This window comes from Hemiscyllium ocellatum, chromosome 3 (genome assembly GCF_020745735.1).
Source record: "Hemiscyllium ocellatum isolate sHemOce1 chromosome 3, sHemOce1.pat.X.cur, whole genome shotgun sequence".
NCBI lineage: Eukaryota > Metazoa > Chordata > Chondrichthyes > Orectolobiformes > Hemiscylliidae > Hemiscyllium > Hemiscyllium ocellatum.
Genome location: NC_083403.1, coordinates 49513304 through 49537247, shown reverse-complemented (window position 1 = coordinate 49537247; position 23944 = coordinate 49513304).

Sequence of the window (23944 nt, the reverse complement as noted above, 5' to 3'; positions counted from 1 at the left end):
AGCCTTTTGAGTGAAGAGTTTTCTTCTCTTCTCAATTCTTTTTTTAAAAAAAATCACACCTTTATCCTGAGTTGTAGCTTCCACATGCCATGGAACATAATCTCAGTCACTACCTTGTCAAAATTGTGATCTGTCCCTGTAACTATAGTGTAAGATTAAACCTGCTAGGTTTAGGGTGAACAGCAAGCCACCAGGATATTAATGATGGGGGATTCAATTGTGCTGGATGAGAAATGATTAGATTTCCTGTTGTTGAAGATAGTTCATTGACAGCCATTTATGTGACTAAGCGTTAGATATCTGTTATGAAGCCAAGTTTGAATAATGTCCGGATCTTGCTGCAGGTGATACTGACTGCTCAGTATCCCTCTTTTTGTGTATTTTTTGGTGTGAATCAACTGAGAGGCCTGAAAGGTCATTGGAGAGAGAGAAGTTAAAAGTCAGCTCCATTGCTGTATTTCTGAAGTTACATTTAGACCAGGCCAGGTATAAATTGCAGAGTTCCTTTCCTAAAAAAGCATGAGTTAACCAGATTTTTTTTAACTATAGACTAGATTATTCAATTCAAGATGTTATTAAATTCAGATTTCACCATTTGCCAGGTCAAGATTTGAATCCATATGCACCGGAAAATTTTGAACAAGTTCTAAAGAAGGGTCACTGGACCCAAAATGATTTCCCTCCACAGATGCTGTCTGACCTACTGAGCTTCTCCACCAATTTCTGTTTTTGTTGCCAAGAATGAGCTTGGGGTTTTGGATTCCTAGTTCAGTGATGTCTCAGCCTCTCTGTAACCCGACCTAATATCACCTGTGTGACTTGACACTCCAAGAACTGCAGTGATCCTGCCATTCTTGTTTTGATTATAAATGTGACAATGATGCGATAGAGATAATTTTTGCAATTTTAATTGAGGGATAAATAGTGGCCAGAGCACCGTGGATGACTTTCCTGCTCTGCTTTAAATTAGGACAACAGAATATTTTACAATAGGTAGATGAAACCTAGGTTAACATCTCATCCAAGAGTTGCAACTGCACTGAAATATTAGCCGTGGATTTTATGTACTCAAGCTCTAGCATGGGACTTGAACCTATGCCGTTGCGACTCAGAGGTGAGAATGCTATTGACTGAATCACACCTAACATTGATATTGAAATGCAGTGGAATTAGAAAACATAAAGGCTACTGGCAGAAAAAGATGGAGTAGAGTGATCAACATAACATGGTGAAAATATGTAGTAAAATGAGGAATGCCAAAAGAGGAAGAAATGAAAGTATTAGAAAGGATGCAGGAAAGACTTCAGGCATGACGGACTACAGTTAGGAAGCTATATTAGAGATGCCAGGGCTACTCTCTTTAAAGTATAGAAGATATGACAGAGGTTTCCAAAATTATGAGGAGTCTGAACAGATAGGGAGAAACTGTTTTCAGTTTCGGAGAACTGAGAACCATAGTGAAACAATGGCAACTTGAGGAGAAGCATTTTTACACAATGAGTTTGGATCTATAATGCATTGCCTGAGACTGGTGGAGGCAGATACAATTAAAGCCTTTGAAAGAGAATTGATTACTCATCTGGAAAGAAAGAAGTTGCAGGTTGCTTGGGACTAGGTGAGTTACTCTTAAGAAAATTCAAACAAGAATAAGCCACTCAGCCCTTTGAGTCTGCTCTGCCATTCAATAAGATCATGGCTGATCTGATTTTAACCTCAACTCTATATGCCTACATATCACCGATAGTCAGTCTTTCACCCCCTAAGTTAACAATAATCTATCTAACTCCTCCTTAAAATACCTAAAGGTTATGCATACACTGCCTTTTGAGGAAGGAAGTTCCAAAGACTCAGAACCCTTTGAGAAAAAAATCTTTCCTCATCTATCTTAGTGAGTGACCCCTCATTTTTAAGCTATGACTTCTAGTTCTACATTCTCCCACAAGTGGAAAAAGCCTTTCCATATCCACCTGGTCATGACCCCTCAGGGTCATCTCTGACTCTTCTAAATGCTACAAGATATAGGCCTAACCCTGTCACTATTTCTTCAAACAGCAATTCACTCATTCTAGGTATTAGTGTCCAATGCATTAACACCTTGTTTTATGGATGGTGACCAATATCATACACAGTCTCACCAATGCCCTATACTGAAGCAGTACTTTTATATTCTTGTATTCAATTCCCCTCACACTAAACCATAACATTCTATTAACTTTTCTGATTCCTTGCTGTACCTACATACTAACCTACTGTGATTCATGCACTCGGACACACAGATCTCTCTGCAACTGAGAGCTCTGTAACATCTCACCATTTAAATTATCTGCTTCTTTATTCTTTTTGCCAACATGGATAATTTCACATTTTCCCACACTATACTCCATTTGCCAGATCTTTGCTACATGCTTAATCTACCTTTCCCCTTTGTAAGCTCCTTATGTCCTTTTCACAACTCATTTTCCTATATATCTTTGTGTCATTTCTTGCAGAGAACTGATATGGACCTCTTGGTTTGAATGGCCTTCTTTTGTTCTGTAACCATTTTATGACCCTATGGTTTCTCTTTGGTCGCTTTGATTACACAAGGTTAATTTCCAAATTTATTCCAGCATTACTCTGACAAATTAACGTGATAATCTTGGTGCTAAATGTTTGGTTCTGATTATAGTTAATTTGAGACAGATCTAATTTCCTATTATTACTTATTTTACAGAAGAAAGCTTCATTCAAATAGATCACAAAAGAATTCGGTAAGATCCAAATCCAACTCATTTTCCTGAAATCCACTTGTTACAGAATTACATTTCCCTCAGTTTGGTGCTGTAAGTAAAAACACACAACCTACGTAGGTCTGAGAAATGATACAATCTTACTTATTGTTTGTGCAGATATTTTTCTCTCAATGAGTTTAATTAAATCTGAATTCTTCAGTCTCAGAAATAAGGGATTCATCCAGGACAAAACACAAAACGTGTGGTGGCCTTGACTGCTTAAGATAAGGCAGTTTCTGTGTATGTTTACTCTTTGTACTCTTCAAGAATGTTAGAAATGTTGATAAAGCAATCAGTGTTGTGGGTCACTTGAGGGGTGCCAATAATCTTACCAGGTTTTTGAACTGTTTACAAGGCTCATACGAAACGATGTATTTAGATATCTGAAAGTGGCAACATTCCCCACTGCAGCTGTAGATTTATCAAAATGTGATCTGCAGTGAAAACAAATGAGAGAAAAACAATGCTATACTTCAGTAATTCCAGGTTTGGTACTTTGGTTGGGCGAGTGAGCAGACAGACAAAACAACAACATCTGAAAATAAGTCTACATTTCAGCAAAATAATAGATAAATCTGGCCCAGAATTATGCTGTAGGTAAGCAGCTCGCGGCATACCCTATCAGCTGATCTTCACACTGCTGTAAGTATGAATTGAATATACAATCCATCAATTATCATGCTCTTATGAAGGGTGAAACAGATTTGATTAATTTGTTCAAGTTCGTTTAAGATGTAACAAGCAAAATGGATAATGGGGATTCTGTAGATTCAGTACATCTGGACTCCCAGAAGGTATTTGATAAAGTGATGCACAAAATACTTACAACATTAAGATCCCATGGGGTTGAGTATAATTTATTAGCTTATAGAGAATTGGCTTACCAACAGAAAGCAGAAAGTCGGGATAAATAGATGAGTATGAGGTTTGGTATTGATGTGGTTATATCAATGGGAGGGTGAGCTGTTTTCCTTTAGGGAAGGAAACCTGCATTCTTACCCGTTTTGGTGTAATCATGTCTTCAATCCAATGCTAGAATAACTGCTACCTTATCTCCAAAGCAGTCTGAAGACCATCAGTTGCATCACAGGGCAGCTAGGGAAGAGTAATTAATATTACATGCGGCAATGCCCACATCCCAAGAATGAAAGAAAGCATTTAATATTTTGATCAAAATATGAATGCGTTATTTTGTTTTAAAGTTTATTGGGAGAACATGGATGACACTGACATGGCTTTATTTATTCCCCATGGGCAATTCCTCTGAGGAGGTGTAGGGTCTTCTCCTTGACAAACAGCAAATTTGTCCTGATAGCATCAACATGGCCCAGCAATATAAAAGCAAAATACTGCAGATGCTGGATATCAGAAAGTGCTGGAGAAACTCAGTAGGTCTGTCAACATCTGTGGAGAAAGAAACAGCCTTAACAAATATGAGTATAATGTGACTCTTTGCTGTTCAGTATACATAGTTTTACCACAGGGAGTTACATGGAAACTTCAGATCATAAGATATTAAGACATAACAGCAGAAGTAGGCATTCAATGCTTCCCCCTTCAATAAAATCATGGTTGATCTGATATTATTCAAATAAAAGCAAAATACTGTGGATGCTGAAAGTCTGAAACAAACACTAAGAATGCTGGAGAAACTCAGCAGATCTGGCAGCATTGGTGGAGCGAGAAACAGAATTAACATTTCAAATACAGTATGACTGTTGGTCAAAGACGCTCCCACGAGGGGAAGCAACCGCTCCACCCCTACCCTCTTATGTTCCATAAACATCTTACATGTTTCGATAAGGTTATCACTTGATCTTCTAAACTCGAATGAGTATGAACCCAACCAACTCAACCTCTCTTCATAAGAAAATCCCTCCATACCCAGAATCAGCCTATTAAAACTTTTTGGGACTACCTTCATTGCCAGAATAGCCTTTCTTAGATTAAGCTGTTCACAATATTCCAGGTATGGTCTGACAAGTGCCTCCTTATAGTTTTAGCAAGACCTTCCTATTTTAATGCTCGATTTCCTTTGAAAAAAAGCCTAACATTCTATTTGCCTTCTCTATCACCATTGAACTGGATAAAAATGTGACAAGGGGAACTATTTTCTGAGGAAGGTTCCATTGGAATTTAGAACAGTGAGAGGTGATCTTATTAAAACATATAAGATCCTGAGGGAACATGAAAGGTGGATGATGAAACAATGTGGGAAAGATTAGAACCAGAATTCACAGTTTAGAAACAGGAGTCTCACATTTAAAACTAAGATGGTCATCCCTTAGACCATGGAACTGCAGCAGAGGGAAAATAGGTAACCACCAGGCAGAGAAAAGTTCATGGAATCTCTACATTGTGGAAACAGGCCCTTTGGCCTAACAAGTCTACACCAACCCTCGAAAGAGCAAACAATCCAGACCCATTCCCCTACACTTACCCTTGACTAATGCACCTAACCTACACATCCCTGATGGAGGTTGAGTTGAGTTGAGTATGAACCCAATCAACACATCCCTGAACACTATGGGCAATTTATCATGGCCAGTTCACCTGACCTGTACATCTTTGGACTGTGGGGGGAAACCGGAGCACCCAGATGAAACCCACACAGACACAGGGAGAACATGCAAACTCCACACAGATAGTCACCCAAGGCTGGAATCTAACCCAAGTTCCTGGCACTGTAAGGCAGCAGTGCTAACTACTGAACCATCACGCTGCCCTTGAAAAGGATGAGGCTGACAGATATGAAAGCCCCTGAGGGCATCCCTTTCAATAAACATTTTTCTGTTTGTGCATGTATGGTGGACTGTCTCTTTACAGTACGATCATGGGATGTAATGATAGTGTCATTGACTGCTTTGGGCTCAACAAACAGTTCTTTCTAACTTTGCTACCTGTCAACTGAACACCTCCACAATAAAGATCCTGATGTTTAACACAAGCCTTTCCTGGGACTTAATACAAGAAGAAAACTGGTGAGAAGGATAAAAATTGTTTTGAGACCCACTGAGTCAATTCACTGATTCATCAATTAAAGGAATCATTATCCCCATTGTTTATCTCAGAAGCACTTCAAGAAAAAGAGAATAAATCAAAAGATGCTGAACTGAAGCAGGTACAATCAGCAGCCAAAACAGATTCAGTCCAGAGAGGGGGTGAACAGTACAGAAGCAGCTCACCGTATACTCCACCTTCAAGGAACACTCTGAGTAAAAAGTACCCGACAAAAAGGGAAATATTTTAAGCTTGGGATATGGTCACAGAATAAAACAGGCAGTCTCAGGAATATCATGTTTTAAGAAGACATGAGGCTATGCTAAACTTCCATCGTACATTGTGCTACAAAGGTCCTTTTCATTTTTAAAAAAGGGTGGGAAATGGTGGTATCTTGTGACCATATGAAGAAAATACAGAGAGCTGGAACTCATATAGAAAGCGATTTCATTACATTGTTCAAGCTAACAAAATAGCAGCATGATTTGGAGATGCCGGTGTTGGACTGGGGTGTACAAAGTTAAAAATCACACAACACCAGGTTATAGTCCAACAGGTTTAATTGGAAGCACACTAGCTTTCGGAGCGACGCTCCTTCATCAGGTGATTGTGGAGGGCTCGATCGTAACACAGAATTTATAGCAAAAATTTGCAGCGTGATGTAACTGAAATTATACATTGAAAGATTGGTTGTCTGTTAAGCCTTTTATCTGTTAGAATACAGTGATAGGTTCACTTCTTTCATGTGTAAATCACAAAACCCTTTTTTTTAAAGTTGCATTCTCGGGTTAGCTGCTAACAATGGTGATAGCTAGACAACATGTTGAAGGTGTTAGCCCCCTGTGTTCTCTGTCTATGACCTGATGTTTAGATTGATTCTAATCTAAAAAGTAAGATAACAGAGTTTTACATAAATTCATGCAGTTTTTGAGCTCAGAGTTCTACATGAATATATGCAGTTTTTGAGCAAAGTGCGATGTAATCTGCAAGTACAAATTCACCCCACAAAATATATGTGTGCATGTGAGTCTTTGCCTGTTTGTGTGTGTCTGTCTGTCTGGGGTGGGGGATTGTGTGTGTGTGTGTGTGTGTGTGTGTGTGTGTGTGTGTGTGTGTGTGTGTGTGTGTGTGTGTGTGTGTGTGTGCAGTGTGTCTTCAGTCTGTGAGGGGGTGCATGTGTGAGTGAGGGAGTGTGAGCGTTTATAAGGGTGTGTGTGGGTGTGTGTGTGCGGGTCTGTGTGTCCCTGTATTTGTGTGTGTGTGTGTGTGTGTGTGTGTGTGTGTGTGTGTGTGTGTGTGTGTGTGTGTGTGTGTGTGTGTGTGGGAATATTTGTGTGTGTGTGTGTGTGTAGTGCAATGGTGGTCACCTATAATGTGACATGAACCCAAGGTCCTGGTGTAGGCCCTCCCTATGGGTACCGAACTTAGCTATCAGCCTCTGCTCGGCCACTTTCCTCTGCTGCCTGTCCCGAAGTCCACCCTGGAGGATGGTCACCCGAAGGTCCAAGGCTGAATGTCCTGGACCACTGAAGTGTTCCCCAACCGGGAGGGAACCAGGCAGCAGGTATTGTTATCCTTGCGCTCCTGTGTGTTACAGGAGTAAGGTTTTAGAATCTCCTGAAGAGACTGACACAGCCAGAAAAGCTGGGTTCCAACATTTCTGAAGAAGTAATAGAAATCCGACAGAAACATTTTTGTGATTGCTGAAAGATTCAAATTTCACAAATGACAACTAGCATATTGGTGAATATATCTCCCAGTCTGTAGCAATTTTAAAGAAGCTAGCAGAAATCTGTGAATTCGAAGACAACTTAAATCAGAGACAGACAGGTGTGTGGTTTAGATGTTAGTCAATCCAGAAAAAGTTATCGACAGAAAGGAATCTGGACTTAAAAAATGTAGAGGAACGATCAACCAAGGTAGGTTTATAGCTAAGCTCAAAAATTAGAGCCCATAAAATGGTGACAGCGATGAGTACCGATGCCTACTCAAAACTGCTATTGGTGTTGCAAAACAGGTTCATGCAGCAGCGAGTTGCTGGTTTAAAGAAACTTTGCAAAAAAGGGCACACTGAATGGCTGTGTTTGAGGAAATAAAAAAGTACAACACATAGGAAGAGTATGGAAAAGCGGGGAAAAAAACTACACGTTAAGGACCTCACCACACCCAGCTCCACACAAATTTCCTATTTGTCTTTGAGTGGATCTTGTCATTCTGTAGTTATCCTCCTGTTCCTTATATCTGTGGAAAATGCTTTGAGACTTTCATTTGAGACTGTTTGCCAAGGAGATTTCATGGCCCATTTTAGCCCTTCTAATTCCTTGTTAATATTCTTTTCTGTTATGTTTGTATTCTTTTGAGGATTCTGTCTATCTTTAGTTTCTTAAACCTTATGTATGCTTCCTTTATCTTCTTGACCAAGCTCTCAATTTCTCTTATCATACAAGGTTCCCGAATCCTGTCAACCTTATCCTTCACGTTCACAGGAACATATTAGTCCTGATCAAATCAAATCAACTGGCCTTTAAAAGATTCCCACATGCCAGATGATCGCTCTCAAACAGCTGCTTCCAGTCTACATTTCCCCAGTTCCTGCCTAACATTGTGGTGGTTAGCCTTGCCCCAGTTTTCTACTTTCATCCGAGGACTATTCTTCTCCTTAAATAACTTAAAAATTACAAAATTATTGTCACTTTTCCTGAAACGTTGATCATCTGACTGGCTCATTCCCCAATACCAGGTTTAGCACGCCACCTTCCCTAGTTGGACTATTTACATATTGTTTCAAAAAACTGTACTAGGCACACTGAATAAGTACCCTCCCAGTCAAGCCCCTGGCACTAAGCAAGTCACAGTCAATATAGAGGAAGTGAAAATCACCCATCACAACAATCATGTTGTTCTTATGTTTTTCCATAATCTGGCCACATATGTATTCCTCTATCACTCATTGACTGTGGGAAGCCGTAGTACAATCCCATAGTGATGGCACCCTTCATCTTCCTGAACTCCACTCATATGACCTCTCTTGATGAGCCTCAAAGGTGCCCTCCCTCAGTACAGCTGTGACGTTCTCCTTTGTCAGTGATGCAACTCCCCCACCTCTTTTACAATCCTCTCTATCTCACTTGAAACATCTAAATCCTGGCATATTAAGCTGCCAGTCTTGGTTCTATTTCAAACAAATCTCTATAACAACTGCAACGTTACACTTATCTGTATTAATCCAAGCTGTAAGTTCATCTGCCTTACCTGTCATACTTCTCACATTAAAACAAACACACCTCAGACTACCAGTTCCACCATCTTCGGTAACCTGTCCCTGTGTGTTCTTCCTCTTAGTCTGACTGACCTTAGTCTCAGATGCCTCCTTGGTCAATTTACTTGCTTACCTGTAGTACCCAACCCCTGTGCATTAGTTTAAATCCTCCCAAGTGGCACTAGCAAATGAGGATATTGGTGCCCTCCATGTTAGTTTCATCCTGTCTTTCTTGTACAGGTCCCACCTGCCCCAGGGACATCCCAATGATCCACACATGCAAAGCTCTCCACCCTACACCAGCTCTTTAACCAGGCGTTTATCTATACAGTCAGTTCGATGTAACACGTAGTGCCGTTCTTGTGCGATCTTGAGTTATAAGAAAATAGCATAATAGCTGAAAGGAACTAGCATTTGCTCTAATGGGGTCAGAATTGCATTATAGCCAATACAGATAAGGAAAGTTTGCGTCTATAAATAATGGTCTGAATTCTTCAATTGCATTAAAGCCAATTCACGTTGAAGAAACACACGTTGTAACAGAAAAGACTACTATTTTCCTAGCCTCACTGGCATGTGACACAGTAGGTAATACAAAGATTACGACCCTATAAGTCCTGTTTTCCAACTTTCCACCTAGCTTCCTGAACTCCCTTTGTCCCTACACATTGCAAAAGGAAATTTTTCAGCTTTTTTGGGAAGAAAGTGGTTGGAGAAAATTAAACTTAATTGGGCTAAAGTAAATTGCTTGTTAAGCTCTGAGAGTGATCTGTTACAATTTCTAAAGAAAATGTGCCATTGTTTTCAATGGGGATCTGGATAGCATCAAAAAAAACTCGTGTCAAATTGAATATCAAGAATGAAAATCAAGCAAAATCTTGCAAGGCTAGATCAGTGCCTTATCCAATCAGACCAAAGGTTGAGGAAGATTTAGAGAGGCTGGTAAAGATGTGAGGCCTTGAACCCGTAGTGTTTGGACCATGCCTATCAAACTAGTAATGAAGAAAGAGGGGTTGGTACACACCTATGGTGATTTTCAAGTCACTATTGATCCACTACTGTGTGCTGTGCAGTATCCGTTGCCTTAAATAGATGACTGATTTACTAGACTAGCTGCAGGGTCAGATTTTCAGTAAAATTGAACTTAGTCAAGTCTTTCTCTAGATGAACGTAAATCTGCGTCTTAGAAATACTTGATTTAAACACAAAGCACTATTCAAATACCAGACATTACATTTGGAAATCATATTTGCATCTGCACCATGCCGTGGATTGGATTTTAAGTGGCCTGGAGGGAGTTCAGTGTTAGCTAGAAAATATTTTAATCATGGAGAGAAATGAAAAAGAATATCTCAGCAATTTAGATGCTACTCTGCAGAGACCTTATGGCCAAGAGTGAGGGAAGTTAAATGAGATTTTTTAAAAAAAACTTCCATAAAATATTTAAGCCATATCACTGATGATAAGGGGAACACAAGTCACCTTCAAAAGGTAAAAGCCATACCTGAGGCACCAGCACTGAGCATTTAAATGAGCTATGATCATTTTTCGGTTTACTAAGTTACTATGGCAGTTTTGTCCCAAATCTTGAAACCATTCCCAAGCCCTTACACAATGTATTATGCCAAAGCAAGAGTTGGAAACAGGAAGGTCAACGTGGAAGACCCTTTACATAAATCGAATGGGTTTTATTAAAGTTAGAAGTCCTGTTTCATTTTGACTCAAAGTTACCATTGTAACTCGCATCATTGTATGGAGTGGGAGCAGGTGTTCCTCATATATTAACCAATGGTGAAGAGAAACCAACAGCTTTTCCATCAAGATCATTAAACAAAACAGAAATGAACTGTGCATAGATAGAGAAAGAAGGTTTAGGAATTACTTTTGGCATTAGACAATTCCACCAATATCTATATGGTAATTTACTCTGCTAACAGACCAGAGTCCATTGACTGCAATATTTGGGCCTAATTGACAAATACCTTCTCTAGCAGTGAGCCATATTGCAGAAGGCAACGTTGTTGCAATCAGCTCACACTTATATAATTAAGTATTGGCAATTTAACTTACATAGGAATACTGATGGACTCTCTAGATCACCTTTGCCAAATAAGTCAACTACAAACAATAGACATTTTCTACTTTGAACAAATAGAGTACACTCCGGTAATGGCAGAACAAGTTAAGAAGTACATTAGAAATGATCCACTGCTGTGAGAATTGATGTACATTGTACTTCACAGCAAGATCACAGGAACAACCTCTGAATTGAAGCCATATATATGGGAAAAACATCTGCCACCCTGCTCATCCACAGCATGGCCACATAAAAAAACACAGAAGCTGGCCTGCAAAACACAGTAATCAAGCCTGCCAACACATACAGAAACTACCCAGAGTGACCCAGTCTTGGCCAAAAAGGCTAACATAGAAACCAGACATGGCCAAGCTACCCCCAGACCAGAGAATACACTTCCTAAAACAGCTTTCATAAACAGCTCCCAGCCCAGATTAGCACTGCAGTCCCAACACACTACAGACAGGCTCATGTCCCATTGAAACTGATACTGCATAAACAAAAAGGCAGACAAAGGGACCCCAGAAGACTTCACTTGTAGGAGGAATGCAATGGACATGCCTGAATGCCAGGAGAAAGGACATTTACACATATTCACGCAGGCAGGAAATACAATGAAGAATCCTCTGGAAGACATTCTCACCCACCCCTGGAGATGGCCAAAATCCCTGTGTCAATTACAAATGAATTGTTACTGCTGGACTCGTGATAAACTTCGATTCAGTTTATTCTTGTTTAATCTCTTTATAATTTTCACCATTGTACTGTAACTGCTTTACAATGATCACCTTTGTGTTGTACCCCTATAAAGCATGCCTGCACCTTCTGTTCTGGGAAGAGCATTCTGGCCATCTGTGCAAAGAATCAGCTCTCTGTCAGCATGGTCAATTTCTCTTCCACAATATCACTTTGTTTAATAAACCATGTGTCAATTTCACTGCGATCCTAGTTTGTGGTCTCTGATCCATTGGGCTTAATTTCTCCAACAATATGTCACATGGAAACTAGAACTATCCATACAAGTAAAATGTCTCCTGTGGGGAAATGCGGGTCATCATTCCACCACAGCTAAGGAAATATGGGTTTAATCAACTACACAAAGGTCACAAATGTGGCATTCTCAGAATGAAAGTGATAGCCAATATGTATTTTTGATGGTCAGGACTTGACTCTGAAATTGAGTCAAGTGGGAATATGTGCAATTTGTGCAAAGGTTCATAACCTACCCCAGTTAGTACAAATACACCAATGGCAATGGCAGAAAGGTCAAGGCAAAGAATCTGTATTGATTACACTGAATGACCCTCAGTCCCCACACATCTGCTGTATGGATAGTTCTAGTTTCCATGTGACCTATAGCTTCAGTCCAGGGGCTTTGAAAGGCGAATGCTTTTCCTCATCGTTGACGCGCATGTACATACCACCATGACAACAACATCTTCAGAGAAAGCCTTTGAAAGACTGGGGGAAATCTTTGTGAGATTTGGTTCTCCAGAACAACTTGTTAGTGATAACGATCCCCGATTTATATCACAAGAGTTTACAGACTTATATGAAACAAAAAATTTAACATATCCGATCAGCTCCTTATCACAAATGGCTTGGCAAAAAGGTTTGTGCAGGTAATGAAACATTCCTTAATGGTAACTCAAGAATAAGGATCACTATTCAAGAGACTGGGCCAATTTTGGTTTACACACTGAAACACAACCCACTTAATGACTCAAAGCTGCTAATGGTAAAGCATCAGTTGTGTATGGCATAGAATTTGTTGAAACCACTCATAACAAAAGGATTATTGGCAGTAAACAACAGTATCATGTTTTATAATGAGAGAACAAAACCAAATGCCACATTTTCCAAAAAGGACCGGAAGAATTATCAAAGAATTACACCACTGGTGGGAAATGGGTACCATTAAAGCCCCATTGTAGCACAAACTGGACTAATTTCCTACAACATAAGGACAAGAAATGATGGAGAAGACAATCAAGTCTTGGCAACTAGAACACATGTGCAAGGGACATTGAAGATCTACAAATAACTGTGACAAATACAGGCCTGGTTATGCAGAACAGTAACTGAAGCATCTGAGGGCGACAGTACTTTAGTGGGGAAAACCACAACATTGTGTGAACCTCCAAACATTCAATCATCGCAAGATGAAACAATGACAGGCGGTGTTCCCAGTACATCTAAAACACCAGAAGTTAAAGCAAACAAGAAAAATAAGCAAATGCCTGGCATGCACTGACAGCCACAAGGGAAATAATATTCTCCAGAACATCTTACCTACTGACTGTTGTGTATATTTATTGTAAGTATTATAAATGTTTTCATTGCAGGAATGTCTGATGTAAAGGGAGTGGCATGCTATGCATTTATGTAAGTATGGTGGACTGTTGCTTTATATGTCTGTTCGGGTATCATAATGATTATGTCAGCAGCCTTTTTGGGCTTAACAAACAGTTCTCTCTAACCTTGTTACCAGTAAATCCATAATAAAGCTGTCTAATGTTTCAGCCTTCTGGTGCTTCTTGGAACTTAACAAACGACAGTAAGTTCACTGGGGAACACAGCACTGTGGGAGGTCCACCTGCAAAAGGGGAAGGAGCAATAGTCCAAGAGATATAGCGGGTGAGCAGACAGATGTTTCTGAGATTACACATGTGACTCCAGGCTAATGTGTTGCTTACCTGGGCCAGTGTTAAGGTTTTCACTGAACTGCTGCTAGTCATCCTAAAGGGGAGGGGGTGATAGGACAGTGGTCATGGTGCATATTGGTGCAGTTATGAAGATGTGGATGTACTGTACCTTTAAGAGAGTTAAATGCTAGCAAAAGCTACCTGACAGCACCAAGTGTTCTGAAAAAAGATACAAAGTAACAAATGCTCCAGCAACAGGGATAGCTAGAGTAGCTGGTTGCCTGGAAACAACAAAACAGATTTGAATTAGGCAAATCAGTTTAAATTATACCCTGAAAAATACCAAACTCCAATCCAGTTTGAATTTAGTATATTGACAATCTTAAAAGTCAATGACACAATCTGATGTTTTCGGGGTATAAGACCGGGGGAAAATTGAACAGTTGAGAGGGAAACTGCCAAGCCACCAGCATGTAAAAAGACTGCCTGAAAAATAGCTCTCTCCGATGTACCTTTATCGATCAGTAACCTGTGAAGCAGAAAGAAGAAGAAAAGAAGAGTCAACATTTGGCTGGCTTTTGAAAAGTTGAATTTTGGTAAATCTTAATCGGGGGGTTTTATCGGACTAGTATTATAGAAGGGAAAGTAAAAGATAGGTGAGATAAAGGAGTTGTAAACGGTTGTTTGTCAATTATTCTCTGTTATACTTTAAAAAGTAAAGTTGTTACTTTTACTTTAACTAGTTCTTGGCCTCTTGAATTTTCACAGATTACTGCATGGGATAAATCTTTTCTGTGTTGCTGGGCTAAATTAAGCAGGAGGGTTTACCCTGTGTCAAAACAGTTTGGGGGCTCATCCAGGATTTGAACCGTTTTAGACAGATTTGAATAGATTTGTGGGTATGAAAATTCCCAGCAAATTTAAAAATTTGCAGGCTAATATCTCAGATCTTTAAATAAAACATAGGTGAGACAATTTGTTTAATTCTGCTGACGTGTTTGATTCAATTAAAAGTGAGAGAAATGGCTCTTAAAATTGCTAAAGAGGTTCTGGAATTTGAAGATGATTTTCAAATTTGCCAAGAAAGTTTAGAAGGAAAGAAAAAGACCATACTTTTAGAATTAGCAAGTAAGTTAGATTTGGGTTTAACCAAGGAATGACTCAAACACTTAGGTATGTCAGAGAAAGGGCTTTTGCCCGAAACGTCGATTTCGCTGCTCGTTGGATGCTGCCTGAACTGCTGTGCTCTTCCAGCACCACTGATCCAGAATCCGGTGTCAGAGAAACAGACAAGTGCAATTGAGGTAGAAAAACTTAAGTTACAATTGAGGAAAATGGAATTAGAAGGTAAACAATGAGAGAAGGGGAAAGAGAGAGAGAAGAAAGAGAAGAGGAGAGGGCGAGAGAGGAAAAAGAGAGAGAGAGAAGGTTCTTAGCTGAGCAAAAAGAGAGAATTTGAACTTGAGAAGTTGTAACTTAATCAGCAACTTTAACAGGATGGAGATTAAAAGAGAAGGTTGTGATATATATATATATATATATATAAAACTACGTCAAAACTCTGACACATTTCAATGAGAAAGATGTTGATGCCTTCTGTATTTCATTTGAAAAATTGGCTTGGCAGTTAGAGTTACTTATGGGTAATGCTAGTTCAGACTAAACTGGTAGGCAGAGCTAGTGAGGTATTTGCCGCATTGTCAAATGAGGTGTCAAGAGATTATGAAGAGGTTAAACAGGCTATTTTAAGTGTTTATGAATTTGTACCAAAAGCATATAGACAGCGGTTCAGAAACACAAAGAAAGAATCAGGTCAGACTTACACTGAGTTCGAAAGAATTAAGCATAGTCATTTTGATCGATGGGTGCATGCTTTGAAAATAGATAGACCCTTTGACGCTCTAAGAGAGATTATTCTGCAGGAATTTTAAAACTCCAGAGATGGTAAAAATTCACATGGAGGGACAGAAAGTTCAGGAATTGAGAAGAGCAGCAGAATGATCAGATGAGGATGTGTTGGTGCATGAGGACAAGCTTCCAGTCAGAATTTTGTCCTGTGAGAGATAGAAGGTGGGAGAAGGGGATATCCTACACTACCAAACCAAGAGTAGAGAGCACTGGTAAGAATTTACTGCAGAATAAAAAAGAAGCCCAAGAAGGTGGAAAGGAGGTAAAAGGCCTCAGTGTTTCCACTGTGGTAAAGTGGGACACATAAAGTCACAGTGCTAGTCATTAAAGAATGGCACTCTGGGACAAAATGTGGGAAAAGAAGCTAAACCAGTGGCATTAGTGAAGGTAGTAAAGGAGACCCCAAGAAGAGCCGAGAAGCTGCACAGCCTAGGCAAGGGCTGGGTATGATCTCTACAAAGAATTCACCTCTGTGGGTAAACTTAACTCAGAAAGAGCACGGGAAGAAGGACAAGAAATTATAATTTTGAGAAATACAGGATCTAATTGTAAGGGATGAGCGAATATGCACTGTCTCTGATCTGTTGCCCGTTAGTGTGGTATTTTGTGGGATAGATGGACATAAATTTATCGTTCCCCGTGTAAGATCAGGTTGGAGTGTCAACTCCAGACTGGCGAAGTTACAGTGGGAGTGATTGACAGAGTGTCAGTTCCAGGAATTCAGTTTGTTCTTGGGAATGATTTGGCAGGATCCAAGGTGGGAGTGACACCCCTTGTTGTGGAGAAGCCAAAGGAAGACCAAGAAACTGAGGAGTTAAAACAGAAATATCCTGGTATTTTCTCAGTCTGTGTCCATATCCCACTATCATAAGTCACAGCATGAAGCAAAAAGTAAAGAGAAAGATGAAGGAGTTGAGGTTCTCCTGTTTGATGTAGTGGTGCAGGAAAAACCTGAACAGGCAGAAGATCAGACAGAAGTGTTTGCTCCTGAAACACTAGGAGACTTGCAACAGCAAATCAAGACAATAAAAGATATATATGTGGATGCATATTTTGAAAAGGAAGCAGAGAATATTCTGGAAGGTTATTATCTGAAGGATAGAATCCTAAGGCAGAAATGGAGACCATGGCAGGTTAATGTAGAGGAGAAATGGGCCGAAGTGCATCAGATTGTGTTGTCGGTACATACAGACAGGAAGTGTTACAGGTAGCACATGAACTACCTATAGGAGGTCACCTAGGGGTATGAAAGACTCAGGCTAAGGTACAAAAACATTTTTATTGGCCTGGAATGCACAAGGATGTGGTTAACTTTTGCCGTACATGTCATAAATGCCAAATGGTAGGTAAGCCACAGGTGATAACAAAACCAGTACCTTTGTTGCCAATTACCGCCTTTGAAGAACCTTTCACATGAGTTATAATTGATTGTGTAGGTCCCCTCCCGAAAACTAAAAATGGGAACCAGTACTTGTTAACCATAATGGATGTGTCTCTCAGATTTCCAGAGGCTATTCCGTTACAGAGTACCAAGTCAAAAAAGGTAGAAGAGGAGTTAGTATCTTTCTTCACACAGGATGGATGACACAGAGAGATTCAGTTGGACCAAGGGTCAAATTTTACTGCTAGGCTGTTTAAGGAGGTTATGGATAGCTTAGGTATGCAGCGTGTATCATCCTGAATCCCAGGGAGCTTTAGAAAGGTGGCATCAGACCTTGAAGACCACCCGAATTGTTGGGATAAAGGTATCCCATTCATATTGTCTGCCATTAGAGATGCCCCAAATGAATTAACTCTGTTCACTCCCTTTGAGTTAATATTCAATCATGAAGTGAGAGGCCCTTTGAAACTAATTAAAGAAAACTTGACAGGACCAAAGTCAGAGATCTCACACTTAGATTATGTATTGGAGGTGAGGGAGAGATTAAATAGAGTAGATGAGTTCGCCAAAGACGACACAGTATAGCATGAAACAGGTGGTAGATAAAAGCTCTGAGACTCGGACGTTTTCCCGAATGGATGACATGTTACTACTGTTACCAGTGATAGGAGATCCCTTCAAAGCCAGAATTAGTGGTCCCTGTCAAATTGAGAAAAAAATTGAGTCAGGTAAACTATCCAGCGAAGATTCTTGATAAAAAAAATTGAGTATGTCATGTGAACATGTTGAAATCATATTATACTAGAGAGAAAGAACTGGAGAAACAAGTGCCACCCTGCAGGGTGAGGAATTAAATCCAGATAATATGGATTTTGATGTGCCTCAAAATAGATTTTAAAATGAAGCAGTTCTTGAAGAGTGGGATAGGTTAGTAAGCTATCTGTCTCAGGAGGAAAGAACGCAGTTGAAAGATTTGTTACTGCAGTATAAGGACATATGTAAGAAACAGATGAGGAGGACTAATGTTATTGTACATGAAGTAGATGTAGGGAGTATTGTCCAATAAAACAACACCACTATTGGCTTAATCTTTTCAAAGCCAGACATATCCAGATGGAGGTGGAGGCCATGCTTGACGAGGACATCATCGAAACAAGCCAGGGTGAATGGAGTTCGCCAATCATCTTAGTTCCCAAACCCGGACAGGACTCAACAATTCTGCCTGGATTATTGGAAGGTCAATACCGTTACAAAATCAGGCTCATATCCAATTCCTAGATTGGAGGACTGGATCGAGAAAGTCGCACAGGCCAGTTACATCACCAGGGTGGACTTAATGCATGGTTACTGGCAAAAGAAAATTCTGCATTTGTAACCCCAAATGGGCTATATCAGTTTAAATTGATGCTGTTCGAAATGAAAAGCGCACCCGCTGCATTCCAAAGTCTTATGAACAGAGTTGTGGCTGGGTTAATAAACTGTGCAGTCTGTTTGGATGATGTAGTGATCTTTAGTAAGTCACAGAAAGATCACATGGTACAGTTGGCAGAGCTCTTTGAATGACTACGAGAAGCAAAACTGGTGATAAACTTAAATAAAACAGAATTCGCAAAAGTAGAGGTGGCGTTCATGGGACTAACATTGGTCATGGAAGGTTGACTCCATGGAATGCAAAGATGAATGCCATCGAGGAATTTCCATGACCAACCTCAAAGAAAGAGGTGCTTCGATTGTTAGGACTCAGCGGATTCTATTGGAAGTTTGTTCCAAACTTCAGCACTGTAGTAGCACCATTAACCGATTTGCTGCGGTAGACAGAACAATGGTAGGAGGCATTCGACCATTTGAAATCAATATTAACCACCAAACTGGTTTTAGCTACACCAAACTTTTCAAAACCGTTCAAAGTCACCATCGATGCTAGTGACATTGGAATTGGAGTTGTACTCCTACAGAAAGATGAGGATGGGATTGAACTGCCAGTTGGTTACTTTTCAAAGAAGATCAACATCCACCAGAGGAAATACTCCACGATCAAAAAAGAACTACTGAGTTTGGTACTGGCCTTCCAACATTTTAATGTGTTCGTCACAAATGATGTGTCAGAGACGGTTGTGTAACCTGATCACAATCCACTTACATTTTTAGAGCGCTTTAAAAGCAAGAATATGAAACTATTTCATTGGAGTCTTATGTTACAGACTTTTAATTTAAAAATTATACATGTAAGAATGTAATTGTAGATGCATTATCACAGATTTAACTGATAGAGTTTAGATAGGAAGAAGTAATTTACGAAATAACGTTGTTACTTGTACTTTAAGTAGTTCTTGGCCCCTTTAATTTTCATGGATTACTGCACAGGATAAATCTTTCCTGTGTTGCTGGGTTAAATTAAGCAGGAGGGTTTACCCTATGTTGTAACTGTACCTATTATACATGCAAAATGTGGGTTGAAGTCTACTGTCAAAATTCAGGGAGCTAGGCAGACGACTAAAAAGGAGCACCTCAAAGGTTTCTGGATCATCCCCAGTACCATACACTCGTGTGTCCATAAATAGGAGAATGAAGCGATAAATGAGTGGCTCAAGTGTTGGTGCAGGAAGGAGGGTCTTTGATTCCTGGATCACTGGGACCATTTGTAGGGAAGATGGCAACAAGCGTCGAAAGCCCTGGATGTCTAGGAATATTTGGGACTGGATAAGAAGTAAAAGAGAGGCTTTTAGCAAATACAAAGGGAGCAAATCAATGGAAAGCCTAGTACAGTATAAAAGGTGCAGGGGTGGTTAAACAAGCTATTAGGAGAGCAAAGAGGAGGCATGAAGAAACACTGGCAGGTAACTTAGGGAGAATACAAGAATACAAGTATATCAAGAGGAAGAGGATAATCAGAGAAAGAGAAGGGCTCAATAGGGACAAAGAGGATAATCTGTGAATGGAACTGGTGGATGTTGGCAGAGTATTAAATGAGTACTTCACATTCATCTTTACTTTGGAGAAGGAAGACGTAAGTAGAGAGTCCAGGAAGAGAGACTGTGAGGTTTGTGAGCAATTTGACATAGGGATTGACAATGCATTGAGTGTTTTAGAAGTTAAAAATGAACCAATCCCCGGATTCGGATGAGTTGCATCCCAGGTTGCAGTGGGAGGCAAGGCATGAAATGACAGGGCTCTATCCCAAATTTCTAATTCCTCCCTGGTCACAGAGGAGGTGCCAGAGGTTTGGAGGACAACTAAATGTGTTTCACTTTTCAAGGAGGGTAGTCAAGTTAAACCAGGTATTCATGGACCAGTGCGTCTGCAGTTAGTGGCATGGAAATTATTGGAGAAAATGTTTGCCACTTGGAGAGGCAAGATTAGATTAGGGATAGTCAGCATGGCTTTGTCAGAAGGAGTTCATGCCTAAAATAATCGATTGAATGTTTTGAGTAGGTGGCCAGCTATATAGATAAGGGTAGTGCAGTTGATGCGATTTTTGTGGATTTCAGCAAAGCCTTTGCAAGGACTGTACCAAACACTACATTGGACAAACAGGCAGAAAACCAGCCGCCAGTACACATGAACACCAACTAGCCACAAAAAGACATGATCCTCTCTCATCAGTATCCTCACATATGGATGAGGAAGGACACCACTTCGACTGGGACAACACATCCATCCTAGGACAAGCCAAACAAAGACATGCACGGGAATTCCTTGAAGCCTGGCATTCCGAACGGAACTCTATCAACAATCACATCGAGTTAGACTCCATCTACCACCACCTGAGAAAAGGAATAGGAAGTGACTTCACCACAGGAAATGACATCACCACAGGAAACGACATCATCAACCCAACGAAACCCAAACATATGAATAGAAAGAGGAATTTTCAGCATTGCTTAGCATGAGGTCCACTGAAGATGTTACCTAGTAAGGTAACGAAATGTCTGGAAATGAACCTTTCAGCTCAGTGAGCAAACCTACATCCAAAACCTCAACCTGAGCTACAAATCTTGTTGTGGTTCTGCTCGCCGAGCTGGAAGTTTTTGCTGCAAACGTTTCGTTCCCTGGCTAGGGAACATCATCAGTGCTGTTGGAGCCTCGTGTGAAGCGCTGCTTTGATGTTTCTTCCGGTATTTATATTGGTTTGTTCTTGCCGCTTCCGGGTGTCAGTTTCAGCTGCAGTGATTTGTAGTGATTTCAGCTGCACTGACAGCCAGACTACTGCGACCCTTAGGACTCATAACAGCACACAAGCCAACATCCACGCTCAGACAACAACTCACTAGAACAAAGGATCCAATACCCAGCATGAGCCAAACTAACGTAGTTTACAAAATACCATGCAAGGACTGCACAAAACACTATATAGGACAAACAGGAAGACAGCTAACAATCCGCATCCATGAACATCAGCTAGCCACAAAACGACACGACCAGCTATCTCTAGTAGCCATACACTCAGACAACCAGCAACATGAATTTGACTGGGAAAACACCACTATCATAGGACAAGCCAGACAGAGAACAGCCAGAGAATTCCTAGAAGCATGGCATTCATCCCCAAACTCCATCAACAGACACATTGACCTGGACACCATATACAAACCACTACAGCTGAAACTGACACCCGGAAACGGCAAGAACATCCATCAACAGACACATCGACCTGGACCCCACATACAAATCACTGCAGCTGAAACTGACACCCGGAAGCGGCAAGAACAAACCAATATAAATACCGGAAGAAACATCAAAGCAGCGCTTCACACGAGGCTCCAACAGCACTGATGATGTTCCCTAGCCAGGGAACGAAACGTTTGCAGCAAAAACTTCCAGCTCGGCGAGCAGAACCACAACAACGGATACCCGAGCTACAAATCTTCAATCAGACTACAAATCTTCTCAAAACTCGCTAAGATCCAACTAAGGAAAGTGATAAAGAAGGTAAAAGCGCATGGGATCCAGGGTAATTTGGCAAGATAGATCCAAAATTGGCTTAATGACAGGAGACAGAAGGTGGTGGTTGACAACTATTTGTGTGACTGGAAGCTGGAGTCCAGTGGAGTACCACAGGGTCCAGCACGGGGTTCCTCATTGTGTCATATATAAATTATATAGATGAGAACGTGGGCACTAATGTTAAGCAAGTTTACTGATGACACAAAAATTAACCAAGTGAGGAAGAGGTTCTTAGGTTCCAGGAAGATATAGACTGGTTGGTCACCTAGGGCAGATGGTATTTAACACTGAATAATGTGAGGTGATGCACTTTTGAAGATGTAACAAGACAAGGGAGTACTCAATGAATGGCAGGACACAAGGAAGCTCAGAGTAACAGAGAGATCTTGAGGTGCTTGTTTTGAGATCCTTGAAGGTGGTAGGACAGATCAATAGAGTAGTTAAGGAAGCATATGGGACACTTACCTTTATCAGTTATTACATAAATTATAAGAGCAGGGAAGTTATGTTGGGCCTATACAAAACTTTGGTTAGGTCACAGGGGATACTGTGTGCAGTTCTGGTTGTTACATTATAGGAAGGATGTGGTTGCATTGGAGAGGGTTTTTAGGATGTCACCTAGGAATTGACCATTTATCTATGAAAAGAGGCTGGATAAGCTCAGGATTTTTTTTTCGAGCAGAGAAGGCTGAGATGTTGTATAAGGTTATGAGGGACATTCACATAGAACATAGAACATTACAGTGCAGTGCAGGCCCTTCAGCCCTCGATGCGCTGACCTGTGAAATTAATCTGATGCCCATCTAACCTACACCATTCCATTATTATGCATATGTATGCCCATTTAAATGTGCTTAACGTCAGTGGGTCTACTACTGTTGCAGGCAGGCTGTTCCACACCCATACTACTCTCTGAGTAAAGAAAATACCCTTGACATCTGTCTTAAATCTATCACCCCTAAATTTAAAGCTACATCTCCTCGTGTTACCCTTCACGAGCCGAGCAAAAAGACTCTTACTGTCCACCCGATCTAACTCTCTGATTAGGTTATACGTCTCAATTAAGTCATCTCTCAACCTCTTTCTCTCCAACGAAAACAGCCTCAGTTCCCTCAGCCTTTCCTCGTAAGATCTTCCTTTCAGACCAGGCAACATCCTAGTAAATCTCCTCTGAACTCCTTCCAAAGCTTCCACATCCTTCCTATAATGTGGTGACCAGAATTATATGCAATACTCCAGGTTGCAGCCCTACCAGTGTCCTGTACTGGTGAAGCATAACCTCATGGCTCCAGAACTCGATCTGCCCCAATCCCTCTCTCTCCTGTTCTCTCTCTCTCTCACCCGATCTCTCTCTTTCTCTCGCTCACTCTCTCTCGCTTTCTCCTGCTCTCACTTTCTCCCACTGTCTCTCCCTTGCTCGCTTTCTGCTGCTCGCTATAGGTTTAGGATGAGAGGGGAAAGATATATAAGTGACCTAAGGGGCAACTTTTTCACATAGAGGATGGTGCGTGTTTGGAATGAGCTACCAGAGGAAGTGGTGGAGGCTGGTACAATTACAGCATTTAGAAGGCATCTGGATGGTATATGAATAGGAAGCATTTAGAGGGATATAGGCCAAGTGCTGGCAAATGGGACTAGATTCGGTTAAGATAACTGGTCGGCATGGACGAGTTGGACCGAAGGGTCAGTTTCTGTGCCGTACATCTCTATGACTGTATGACTCTCCCTCCTCTCTCCTTGCTCTTCCACTTTCTCTCTTTCCTGCTCTCCCTTGCTTTCTCCCGCTCTCTCGCTCGTTTTCTCCTGCACTCTATCCTCACTCACTTTCTCTCTCCCCTCCACTCCCTCGCTCTCTTGCACTCTTGCTCCTGCACTCTCGCTGTCTCTCCTGCTCTTTCTCTCTCTCCCTCCCTCTCTCTTTCTCGCCCATCCTCCTCTCCTTCCTCCTTTCTCTCTCTG